An 11309-nucleotide genomic window follows, 5' to 3' on the forward strand; every position below is an offset into this window, starting at 1 on the left:
CAACTTGGAAAAATCATTGCTTGCAGAGACTTCAAGACATGCAAACTACATCACAACTAAAGAAGCAGAACAATAGCTGAAGAGGTGGATTGATGTCTTTTAATTCTCACAACACAAGGAACTCTTAAAATCTGTAACTGCATTTGCTTTTACCTTCCTTACTGTATTAGACAACTCTCCCCTTCACCCCTTCTTCATAAGCTCATGACCTGATGTTGTATTTGTGTTTGATATCACATTCTACTATTTTTCTTTGGATAGTAAGTAATAAAACCCCAAACTCCAATCAATTTTCTCAAGATAATTGGCTCTCCTTCATTATTGATCTGATGTAATTGTAGCATTAGAACTCTGTGCTGTAAAAAAAAACTTGTTATGACTGGCAAAGACGGGGTTAAAAAAGAAGGAAACCATGACCCCTCCTCATCTGGACGTAACATCTACTTTCATCCATTAAGTTACAGTAAACAATCTAATTGTATGGATTGAATTATATGAGACTCCAGGTTTGCATTCCCTAGCTAAATGTTTGGGGAGAGCCCACTGGGAGGAACACTGACTGCTTCACAGCCTTCAGCAGGATTCCATTTTTTTGGATTGGGAGGTCCAGCCTTGGAGAGCTGCTGACCATTCAGAGCTCTCCAGTACTTTGAGACGGAGGCATGTGTTTGTGATCTGGTTGGATGCCAAGCTGGCTCCAGACAGAGTTTGGGAAGTTGGGCTTGAGAGGCGAAGTAGGGAAAGAAACCTGAGATGGGGATTTGGGCTGAAAATGTGTTGCTGAAAAAGCGCAGCAGGTCAGGCAGCATCCAAGGAGCAGGAGAATCGATATTTCAGGCATGAGCCCTTCTTCAGGAATGAGAAGAGTGTGCCAAGCAGGATAAGGTAAAAGGTAGGAAGGAGGGACTTGGGGGAGGGGCGTTGGAAATGCGATAGGTGGAAGGAGGTTAAGGTGAGGGTGCAAACCATTTGGGGCCAAAAATGGAGAATACCATCCACGTCCACAACCAGCCTGTACAGGAAAGCAATTGGTTAAATGCTAGCAACAGTAGGATATGGCCTCTAAGTTTCCAGTAATTGCTCATTTATAGGCCTCAGTTGGCTCACTGGCAGGCAGTTCACCCAATGACATCTGTGGTGCTGGTATAATTGCAGTAGTTGGTAGCCATGGGAAGGCTGTTGGTAACTTGACAAGCTCCCCCATTTCAAAACAGACAGTGGAAATCTATTAATTTCAATCCTACCTATTTGATTTAGTATCAATCTTTACTCAGGAGAAGCAAACTTTTTATTATTCATTTATGGGATGAGAGCATTGCTGGTTAGACCCAGCATTTATTATCCATCCTTAATTGTCCAGACAGCAGTTTAACTGTCAACTACATTAGGCTGTGGCTCTGGAGTTACATGTATGCCATACCAGGAAAGATAGCAATTTCCTTCTCTAGAGAGCCAAACAGGTCTTTCCAACAATCAACAATGTATTCATGGTTATCGTTAGACTCTATTGCCAGATTTGTATTGAATTCAAATTTCACCATCTGTCATGGTAGAGTTTGAACGTAGGCTCCCAGAACAATAGCTGGCTCTCTGGATTAACAATATGTTAATAATACCACTTGGCCTTTGCCTCCTCTTGTTGTGTGGTCAAGTCCCACTCCAATCCATCTGAGAGAATCAAATTAGGAGTTTCTTAATGGTGAGATATGAGTAACTATGGAGAGATAAAGGTTTAGGTTTTCCAGTTCATAAATCATTAAAAGAGAAGAGTTACAAAAACTGCTGGTTAAAGGTTAATGGAATATTGGTCTTTAGTTCAAAGGAATTGAAAAACAGAAATGAGGACATGGTGCTTTAGTTGTCATGAGCCTTGGTCGATCCTGAGTAGAGTATTGTGTTTAATTTTAGACACTGAACATCAGGAATGATACATTAGCATTAAAGCATTGAAGAGATTCATCAGAATACCACAATTGAAATGACATACTTTCATTCTTCTGAGTTTAGAAGATTGAAGATGATCCAATGAGATTTTCAAATGATAAAGGGATTCAATGGAATGAATAAAATATTTCCTCCAGTGTTTATATTGATTTGCATTACAATCTTCCCAACCATTTTCACATGTGGGTTTCAATCATACCAGCTCTAGGGGCATGTAATAACATATTGCTTAGAAAATATCTATCCTGAGAAGGTGAAATTACTGAACTCCAACAACAACAACTATCTTCCTTTGTGCCAGACATGACTCCAACCAGTGAAGAGATTTCTCCCTGATTCCCATTGACTCCAGTTTTGCGAGGGCTCCTTAATGTCACACTGAGTCAAATACTGCCTTAATTTCAAGGGCTGTCACTCTCAGCCATCTTCTGGAGTTTAGCTCTTTTGTCCAAGTTTGAACCAAGGCTATGATGAGGTTGATCTGAATGACCCTAGCGGAAACCAAACTGTCTGCCAGTGAGCAGGTTATTGCTAAGCAAATGCAGCTTGATCTCAGTGATGACGATGACAACTTTTTCACTTTACTGATAGGGCAGTAATTGTCCTGGTAGGTCAATGTTGAGTACAGGACAATCCGAGCCAATTTTCTACCATGTTGTTTAGATACCAGTGTTGTAGCTGTTCTGGAACAGCTCAGCTAGGAACATGGCAAGTTCTTGAGTCCAAGTCTTATATTTTATTCTGTGAAAAACAGGCAACTGAATTGGCACAAAGTTAGTCAATTTTGTACTTCAATTTGCGCATGTATGAAAAAGAAAGGCTCACCTGCCAGTTAGCCAACTTGGAAAGACAAAGGACTGAGTCTCCATAATATTTACTGAACTCAATTTCAGTAACTGTTTTTGAGCAGAGCGAAGGAAAAATGAATCTATGTCAACAAGAACTGGAACCTCCTTATTCCCTTCTCTCATCATATTGGAATTCAGCACTCAGTGCTAAAGAAAATTTGGAAAAAAAAGTTCGTCAAGAATGCAAAGGTTTCCACAAATTCCTCTACTGCTTAAAAATACAAGAATTAAATCTCTAGGACTCTAAGCAAAGTTTAACTGTAAATCCTTTACTTGCCCTGTCTGTAACAGGTGGTCTTTCTTTTAGACTTAATATCTGTTTGTGTGTATGTTTAACGTTGCATTTTTATTGTTCAGTAAAATTACTCTTTCTTTCATATAAGGAAACTTTGGTAATTGGCGGTTTCATGTTATGGCAAACCTAATTTTAATTGACGTATGATGGCTAGGTGCAAAATTATTTTTAAAAATTAATTTGACTAACCATGGAAGGTTCAAAAAGAGGGAACCTGATTCTCTGACCTCAACTGGTTGCAATAATGTTAGCTTCGACCCATTTTTTCCGAACATCGGAAAGCATTGGAGGCTGTCATTCAGTATTCATAAAGATAGTTCACAAAGATAATTTTGATGATGATAACTTACATTTAACCCCAACTGTGAATGGCAGAGCATGCTCCAGGTAATAGAATTTTTAAATGAATTGTTAATAATATAGCTGCTACAATTAAAATCTGCCCTTATAAGTCCATATAAGTACACCCGATTCTTTATTCAATCTAAAGTCTGCTCACCAATTGCACATGCTACAGTCTTACTTAGCTTTTTGTTGTTGTTTTAATTTAGGACGTGGAGGATAATTGAGATGTGGGCATTCCCAGAAAGGCTTATATTTCTTAATCATCTCAAAATGCCCTTGAACTGAATGACTTGTTGGGTCATTTTAGAGAACAGTTCACCAACTACATGCAATAGGTCTAATTGACATGTAGGCTTCACTGGGTAAGGAAGACTGATGCATTTTTATAACAAGAAATGTAAAATGCTTTCAACACCATACTGTGACTGGCTTTACATTCCCAATTAAATGAATTACTTCTATCATCTGCTGCGGTCGGATGTGAACCTATATCCCCAATGTACTCGCCTAGGCCTCTAGAAAACTAGTCCACTGAGTTTACTACTAGGCTTCCTCCCTTACCTTGCCTCAGCAGATGAACCTTTCGGGTAATTCCTATAGATGTAGACAAGACAAATGGAATAACATGAAGCCTCAACCAGGTATGGATGGCAGGTCCCTACCCTGAAGGGCATTAATGAAGCAGATTTCTTTTCTAACAATTGATAGAAATTCAGTGGTCACCATTACTGACTGTAGGTTTCCTTTTCAGATTTTTAGGATTGAAATTGAATATCACCAGCTGCTTTGATTCAACCTGTGACCCCACAATATTAACCTGGGATTGGGTGTCCAGTTTAATCATCTAAACAAAGTCACCTCTGCCACTGTTCCTCATTGCACTTTGTCAAAATGATTTTTATAAAATCAAGATACATAAAAGTTCAGGCAGCAGCCATTAAAATATTTTGTAACCCACTTTAAAAATTTCCATCATATTAGTGAGTCAGGATTTTCATTCATAACAGCAGACTCAATAGCCCCTGTTCTTCTGAAAGTATTGTACAATTACACTTGTTAGCAATCTACTTATGGTGAAAGTTGAAATAATGAGCCTATAGCCTCCTAGTTGTGGAATATCAGCACCGCATGAAACTCTCTCAAATTCATGGGAACAATCCCAAACTTTCATTTGAGTGTCAGTATCCTAATTAAGTACTGTAATGCAACAACAGCAATAACTTTTACTGATTTGACAGTAGAATCAACAACTACTAATATCTAGTGGCTTTGATGTAATAAGCCATCCCAAAGCAAGGGCATGATAAAACAACACATTACGAATTAAATAAGCAGATGTTACCAAAAACTTTGTCCAAGAGTGCCTTAAAGAAGAAAGTAAGGTAGACAGCTGGAGAGATTTAGGGATGCATTTAAAACCAAGAGTATCAGGTCTTAAGAGATTGCATAACTGGTAGTCAATGGAGGCCAGAGAACCCAGTAATGATTAGTGAACATTTTAGAACATTACAGCGCAATATAGGTCCTTCGGCCCTCAATATTGCGCTGCCCTGTGAAACCAATCTGAAGCCCATCTAACCTACACTATTTCATTCTCGTCCATATGCCTATCCAATGACTATTTAAATGCCTGTAACATTGGTAAGTCTACACTGTTGCAGGCAGTACGTTCCATGCTCCGACTACTCTCTGAGTAAAGAAACTACCTCTGACATCAGTCCTATATCTATCACCCCTCAATTTGAAACTTTGCCCCCCTTGTGCTAGCCATCACCATCCTAGGAGCATGATTTATTGCAAAGCAGGAGATGAGCAGCAAAGGTTTGAGTTTATGGTGGGTTGAAAATGGCTAGAACTTCTTTTGCATCTGTTTTAACAATGCCCAGTTTCAGTATCAGTATTTTACAGCAACATCGCTAACTCGATATCATCTTCAATAATGAGGACTGATGCAAATGAGTAATTTAGAATAGATAAATCCACTTGTTTGGCACTTCATATATAAGCTTCAAAATCAAACTCTTTCACAACTGGCATACCATGGTTATAGTTTGCATTATCTGAAAGAAAGGCATATGTCATCATTCCACGATTGTCATTAAGTCAAGATCATTGACCTCCTGACCCACCCACTCTGCTGCAACAATTTATTCACATGGACTGCAGTGAATTAAGTAGGTGATCCACAAGCTTCTCAAAGGTGTATAAGAATGGGCAATAAATGGTGGGCTGGTTAGTTATGCCCACATCCCAAAGAATGGTTAAAAAATACCTGAACCATATCCTAATTCTACTCAAATCCATCCTACACAATCTTTGATAACACTAACTTTTAACACAGCTAAAGAAGACATTCATGTGATAAACAAAGCTGCACACTATTCTCTTCCCCATTACTCTGTTCATCAACATGTTGACAGATTTCATTGTTCGGAACCAAATCTGGAGCCGATTGACATTTTTCTGAGAGTTATCGACACTGGTCCTAGGAGAATATTTCTGTTTTTAAATAACTTGCGATTAGTAATATACGATGCAATGTCTTTTTAATATTGATCATTCTTTTAACACAAGACTTAAAGATGACATCTTTGAGTATAAGAGTGATTTCAAAACAAGTTATATTAAATGAACTAACTGTATGTGGTACTGATAGATATAATTTTTATGTTCATTGAAGGGAGCTTGTTCCTATTTGGAAGCATTGCAAGGTCAGGAACCCAGAACCACTGATGTTGTTTTAGCATTTCAGTTCTTAAAGTGTAGATTGATATAGTCCCACTATCAATCTCATACACTTTTAGCACTGATTTTGTACCATGCAGGATTAGGAGTCACCCAAAGAAATTTTGGATTGTTCATTAAGGATTGTTCAAATTTACTCAACTGGATGTAAGGTTTTTTTGAGTTTGCAGTCAAGAAACTTCATTGTGAAAATGTAACAGTGGATTCATCCTACTTTCAAAATGTCTTAAAATAAGTAGTTTATCATAGAAAAAGCAAGAATGTCTTCCATTCCCTGCTAACACAAAATTCATTCCATAACATTGGAAAAAGTGAATTGCTGGACATTTAAAAGATGTATAGTCAAATAATTTCTATGATAATTTGATTCCACCAATTCATTCCAATGCAATTTTACTGTTTTAATGCCTCTCTGGGATAAATAAAATTTCACTTCGATTTTCTAAACACTTACTTACAGAGTGTCTACAGGATTAGTTTCCTTTATTTCATGAGATGCTGAAAAATGAAATTTCTAGCTTATAAGCTTTGTGCAGAATGTCAAAGTGTATATCAATCATGAGAATTGTCAGATACAAATATTCCTGATTCCACAATGGAACTAGTGTGTGCCTGATTTTGGTAAGAATAGCTCAATGTAGACACAAGAGCTAATTTCTATTGATATGTTTTCAAAACTGACAAGATCTAATTATCAGAATCTACATTTTTAAATATACCCAACTCCAATGTATAATAATTAATTACTCAGAGTGAGAAACACAGCAGATAATGACTTTAAATGATTGTTTTATAAATTAATTTCTTTTGTGTGGAAAATCTCTCTTGGAATTCTGGGTCAATTTGATGGAAACAGATGGAGTCTCAGCTGAAAGGTATCATTTTGGCTTCTACAAATGCCATGATGAAACTTATTCAAATTCCAAATGCAGTTTCTTATACCTGAACCTGACTCAAAATTATATCTGATCAAACTCATCAAAATTATATCTGGTGGAGGTGAAGTAAGTCTGATAGAACTACTGCGTGTGTTATGGGACTGCTTAAGGGTGAATAGTTCAGAAATAATATCTTCGATTAAAAGTCTAACAGAGTTATCCAGGATATAATTAGCAATCAGCTGGATTGGTCCTCATGACTGATCCAACCTGATTTGTGGTCCGAAATGTGAGGGTTGTTTGTGTTTGACTGATCTGCAGCCTGCAAGAAAAACCATGTTTCCCAACTGAAAAATCCTCAAAAGCTTTTTTGGTGTGTTTGAAATCATTGTTGAAACCTGGAGCACATTCTGTTTTTACTCCAGTACCTGTTGAAAATCTTTGGATTCCTGTGTGGAAACTATAAGCTGCTTGGAGAATAATTATTTAACTGCCCATGTTAAGTTAGATTTTGCATATTGAATTTATATCTGTAACAGTGAAAAGTTGGCAATGAAGTCTATAACATTGCATATGCCCAAATCTCATTAGTTTCACTGAGGCTTACCCAAGGTGGCAGTAAGGGGATGAATGACATTATGTTTGTGCAGATTAAACAACTGGAGCCAACACAATGCTTCAGAACCAATTATAATGAATGATACCACAATCTAAGAGCAGACACTGAAACTTCCTCTGCCTTACCTTCTGACCTGAACCTGACATCTCAGGGCTAATATGTTGAGAGAAAGCCAAAGAAGCTGTGCAACATGAAGCCAGGATCAAAAATTATTGTTACAAAGAGAGATCTGAGATAGTCAAACTGACAGAACTGAGGAAATTATTAGAGGATTTTACAATTATAAAGAGTTGTGATAGACTGAGTAATGAAAGGATATTTAATCGGGTGGGAAGTTTGTGAAGGGTAGATTAATTAATCTAACACCTTCATGAAGAACATGGCAGTTCCTCATCAATTTCCTCATTTCCCCTCCCCCCACCTAACTCCAGTTCCAACCTTCCAGCTCAGCACCATCCTCATGACCTGTCCTACCTGCCAATCTTCCTTCCCACCTATTCATCCTCCTCTCTGACCTATCACCTTCACCCCCACCTCCATCCATCTATTGTATTCTTGGCTACCTTCTCCCCAGCCCCAACCCCCCTCCCATTTATCTCTCCACCCTAGAGGCTTCCTGCCTCTATTCCTGATGAAGGGCTTTTGCCTGAAACGCCAATTTTCCTGCACCTCGGATGCTGCCTGACCTGTTGTGCTTTTCCAGCACACTCTAATCTAGACCTTCATGAAGAGTTAGAAGACATCACTTTATGTAATTAGTGGTTGAAGCATGGATTGGTTAAGTTGATGTCAATAAAGGAAAATTAAACACATCAAACAGAAGATGTGAGGCTTTAAATGAGACAAAGAAAGCAAATTTGTTCAAGATTACTCTGGCAAAAAGTCAGCGGAAGTGTAATAAGCCAATTGTCCTTCTGTGTGGTAATTTGCAAAATCATGAAAGGTAAAAAAGTTGAGCCATGAGTTGGAGGAAAGGAGGCCTTCAACTTCACCATCCCTCATAGCCATTAATGATTGTTACTATCTATTCAATCTTTGGGAGTCAGTTAGCTGGATAGCTGGTTTGTGATGTACACAAACTGCATGAGTACAATTTCTGCACCCCCAGCTGAGGTTACCGTGAAGCACTCTCCTACTCACCTCCCCGCTCGTCTGGGGCATGGTGACCTTCAGTTTAAACTGCCACCAGTTGTACTTCTATGGTCTGGTAGAACAATGGTAACTTTATATGACCTCAATAATCCTGCATTCATAATGAGCTACATTAAGACAAATGGACCAGATTAGTTTAGGATATCTGGTCAGCATGCATGAGTTAGCCCAAAGGGTCTATTTCTGTGCTGTACATCTTTATGACTCTATGACTCTAATTGCCATTAAAAAGGTGGTGGTAAGCCACCTTCTTGAATTGTTGCAGCCCATTTGGTGCAGGTACACTCACAGTGCTGTTAGAGATGGGACTCCAAGATTTTGACCCAACTGTAGTGAAGGAACAGCAATCTAGTTCTAAGTCAGGAATATATGAGGTTTGGAGGGATTCTTATCAATTTTAGTGTTTCTTTGCATCTGCTGCCCTTGTTTTTTTCTACACAGTAGTGATTGTAGGTTGAAAAGGCACAGCCATAGAATGCTTGAAAACTTGGTACAGTATATTTGTAGATGATACTATGTGCAGGTGTTGAAAGGAGTGAATGTTTAAGGTGCTGGATGGGGTGTGATCAAATGGGCAGCAATGTCTGGATGGTGTCAAGCTTCTTGTGTATTGCTGCAGTCATCCAAGAAAGTGGAGATAATTCCATTTCACCCCTGACTTGTCGCTTGTAGATTAATTTGGAGAGTTCTGACTACTATCATATGCAACTTTATCCTGTACGTTAATGGGAAAAGGACTGTGTTGGATATTTTTTCAGAAAGATGTATGTCCCTCAAGTGCTTACATCACCAGCCAATACTTGAAAGTGTGTGAAGATGCAAAACTCAGTTAACACAAATTGGCAGCACAATTGGTATTTGCTACATTTAATGGGGTCCATGGTCAACACATTGATGTGATACAATTACAAGATTTTCATGAACAATATAAACATTCGTATGCATGTGCAAAGAGGAATGTTGGCAAAGTGCAGTGCATTCTTTCTCTGTGGTAGTACAGTAAGTTTAAAGTACAGTTTGAAAAAGTAAGGCAATTTGTTAGAAATAAATAATCAAGTAGATACTTACCTTGTTAAATGTGTTGTCCCCTTAAAATATCTTTGAGTCTATGATAAATTTCCAACTATATTTTAATGTCACCAGGGAACGTACCTCCATGATTATAGAGTCATAGAGCTCTACAGCATGGAAACAGACCCTTCTGTCTAACTTGTCTGCGCTGACCAGATATCCTAAATAAACCTAGTCTCATTTGCCAGCATTTGTCCCATATCCCTCGAAATGCTTCCTATACATATACCCTTCCTTTTAAATGTTGTAATTGTATCAGCCTCCATTACTTCTTCTGGCATCTCGTTCCATACATGTACCACCTCCTGTGTGAAAATATTGCCCCTTAGGCCCCTTTTAGATCTTCACCCCTCTCAACTTAAACCTATGTCCTCTACTTTTGGACTCCACTACCTTGTGGAAAAGACCTTGGCTATTCACTCTATCTGTAACCCTCATGATTTTATAAACTTCTATAATATCACCAATGCTCCATGGAAAATAGCTCCAGCCTATTCAGCCTCTCCCTGTAGCTCCAACCTTGGCAACATCCTTGTAAATATTTTCTGAACTCTTCCAAATTTCACAATATCTTTCCTATAGTAGGGAGACCAGAAATTATTGCAACATTTCAAAAATGGTCTAACCAATGTCCTGTACAGCCACAACATGACCTCCCAACTCCTCTAGTCAATGCACTGATGAATAAGGACAAGCATACCAAACGCCTTCTTCACTGTGCTGTCCACCTGCATTTCTACTTTCAAGGAACTATGAACCTGCACTCCAAGGTGTCTTTGTTCAAGGAACACTCCCCAGGAGCTCACCAATAAGTGTATAAGACCTGACCTGATTTACCTTTCTAAATGCAGCACCTCACACTTAGCTAAATTAAGCTCAATCTGTCACTCCTCAACACATTGGCCCATCTGATCAAGATCCTGTTGTACTCTGAGATAACCTTCTTTGCTGTCTACTACACCATTAATTTTGGTGTCATCTGCAAACTTACTAATCATATTTCCTATATTCACAACCAAATATAAATGACAAAAAGAAGTGGACACAACGCTGATCCTTGTGTCACACTGCTGGTCACAGGTCTCCAATCCGAAAAACACCCCTCCATCTGTCTCCTCCCTTCGAACCAATAAACTGGCCAATAATATAAAGGAGGATAGTAAAAGCTTTTTTAAGTATGTGCAAGGCCAAAAAATGGTTAGAACTAAAATTGGGCCGTTGAAGACAGAAACAGGGGAATATATTACGGGGAACAAAGAAATGGCAGAAGAATTAAATGGGTACTTCAGATCTGTGCTTATACTTGCATACCAGTATTCAGTGATTTATGCATAAGAACACCCAGATCTCTCTGCACTGAAGTGCTCCCAAGTTTCTCTCCATTTAGATAATAAGTTAGCTTTCTAATCTTC

The sequence above is a fragment of the Hemiscyllium ocellatum genome, chromosome 12 (genome assembly GCF_020745735.1).
Source record: "Hemiscyllium ocellatum isolate sHemOce1 chromosome 12, sHemOce1.pat.X.cur, whole genome shotgun sequence".
NCBI classification, from domain to species: domain Eukaryota; kingdom Metazoa; phylum Chordata; class Chondrichthyes; order Orectolobiformes; family Hemiscylliidae; genus Hemiscyllium; species Hemiscyllium ocellatum.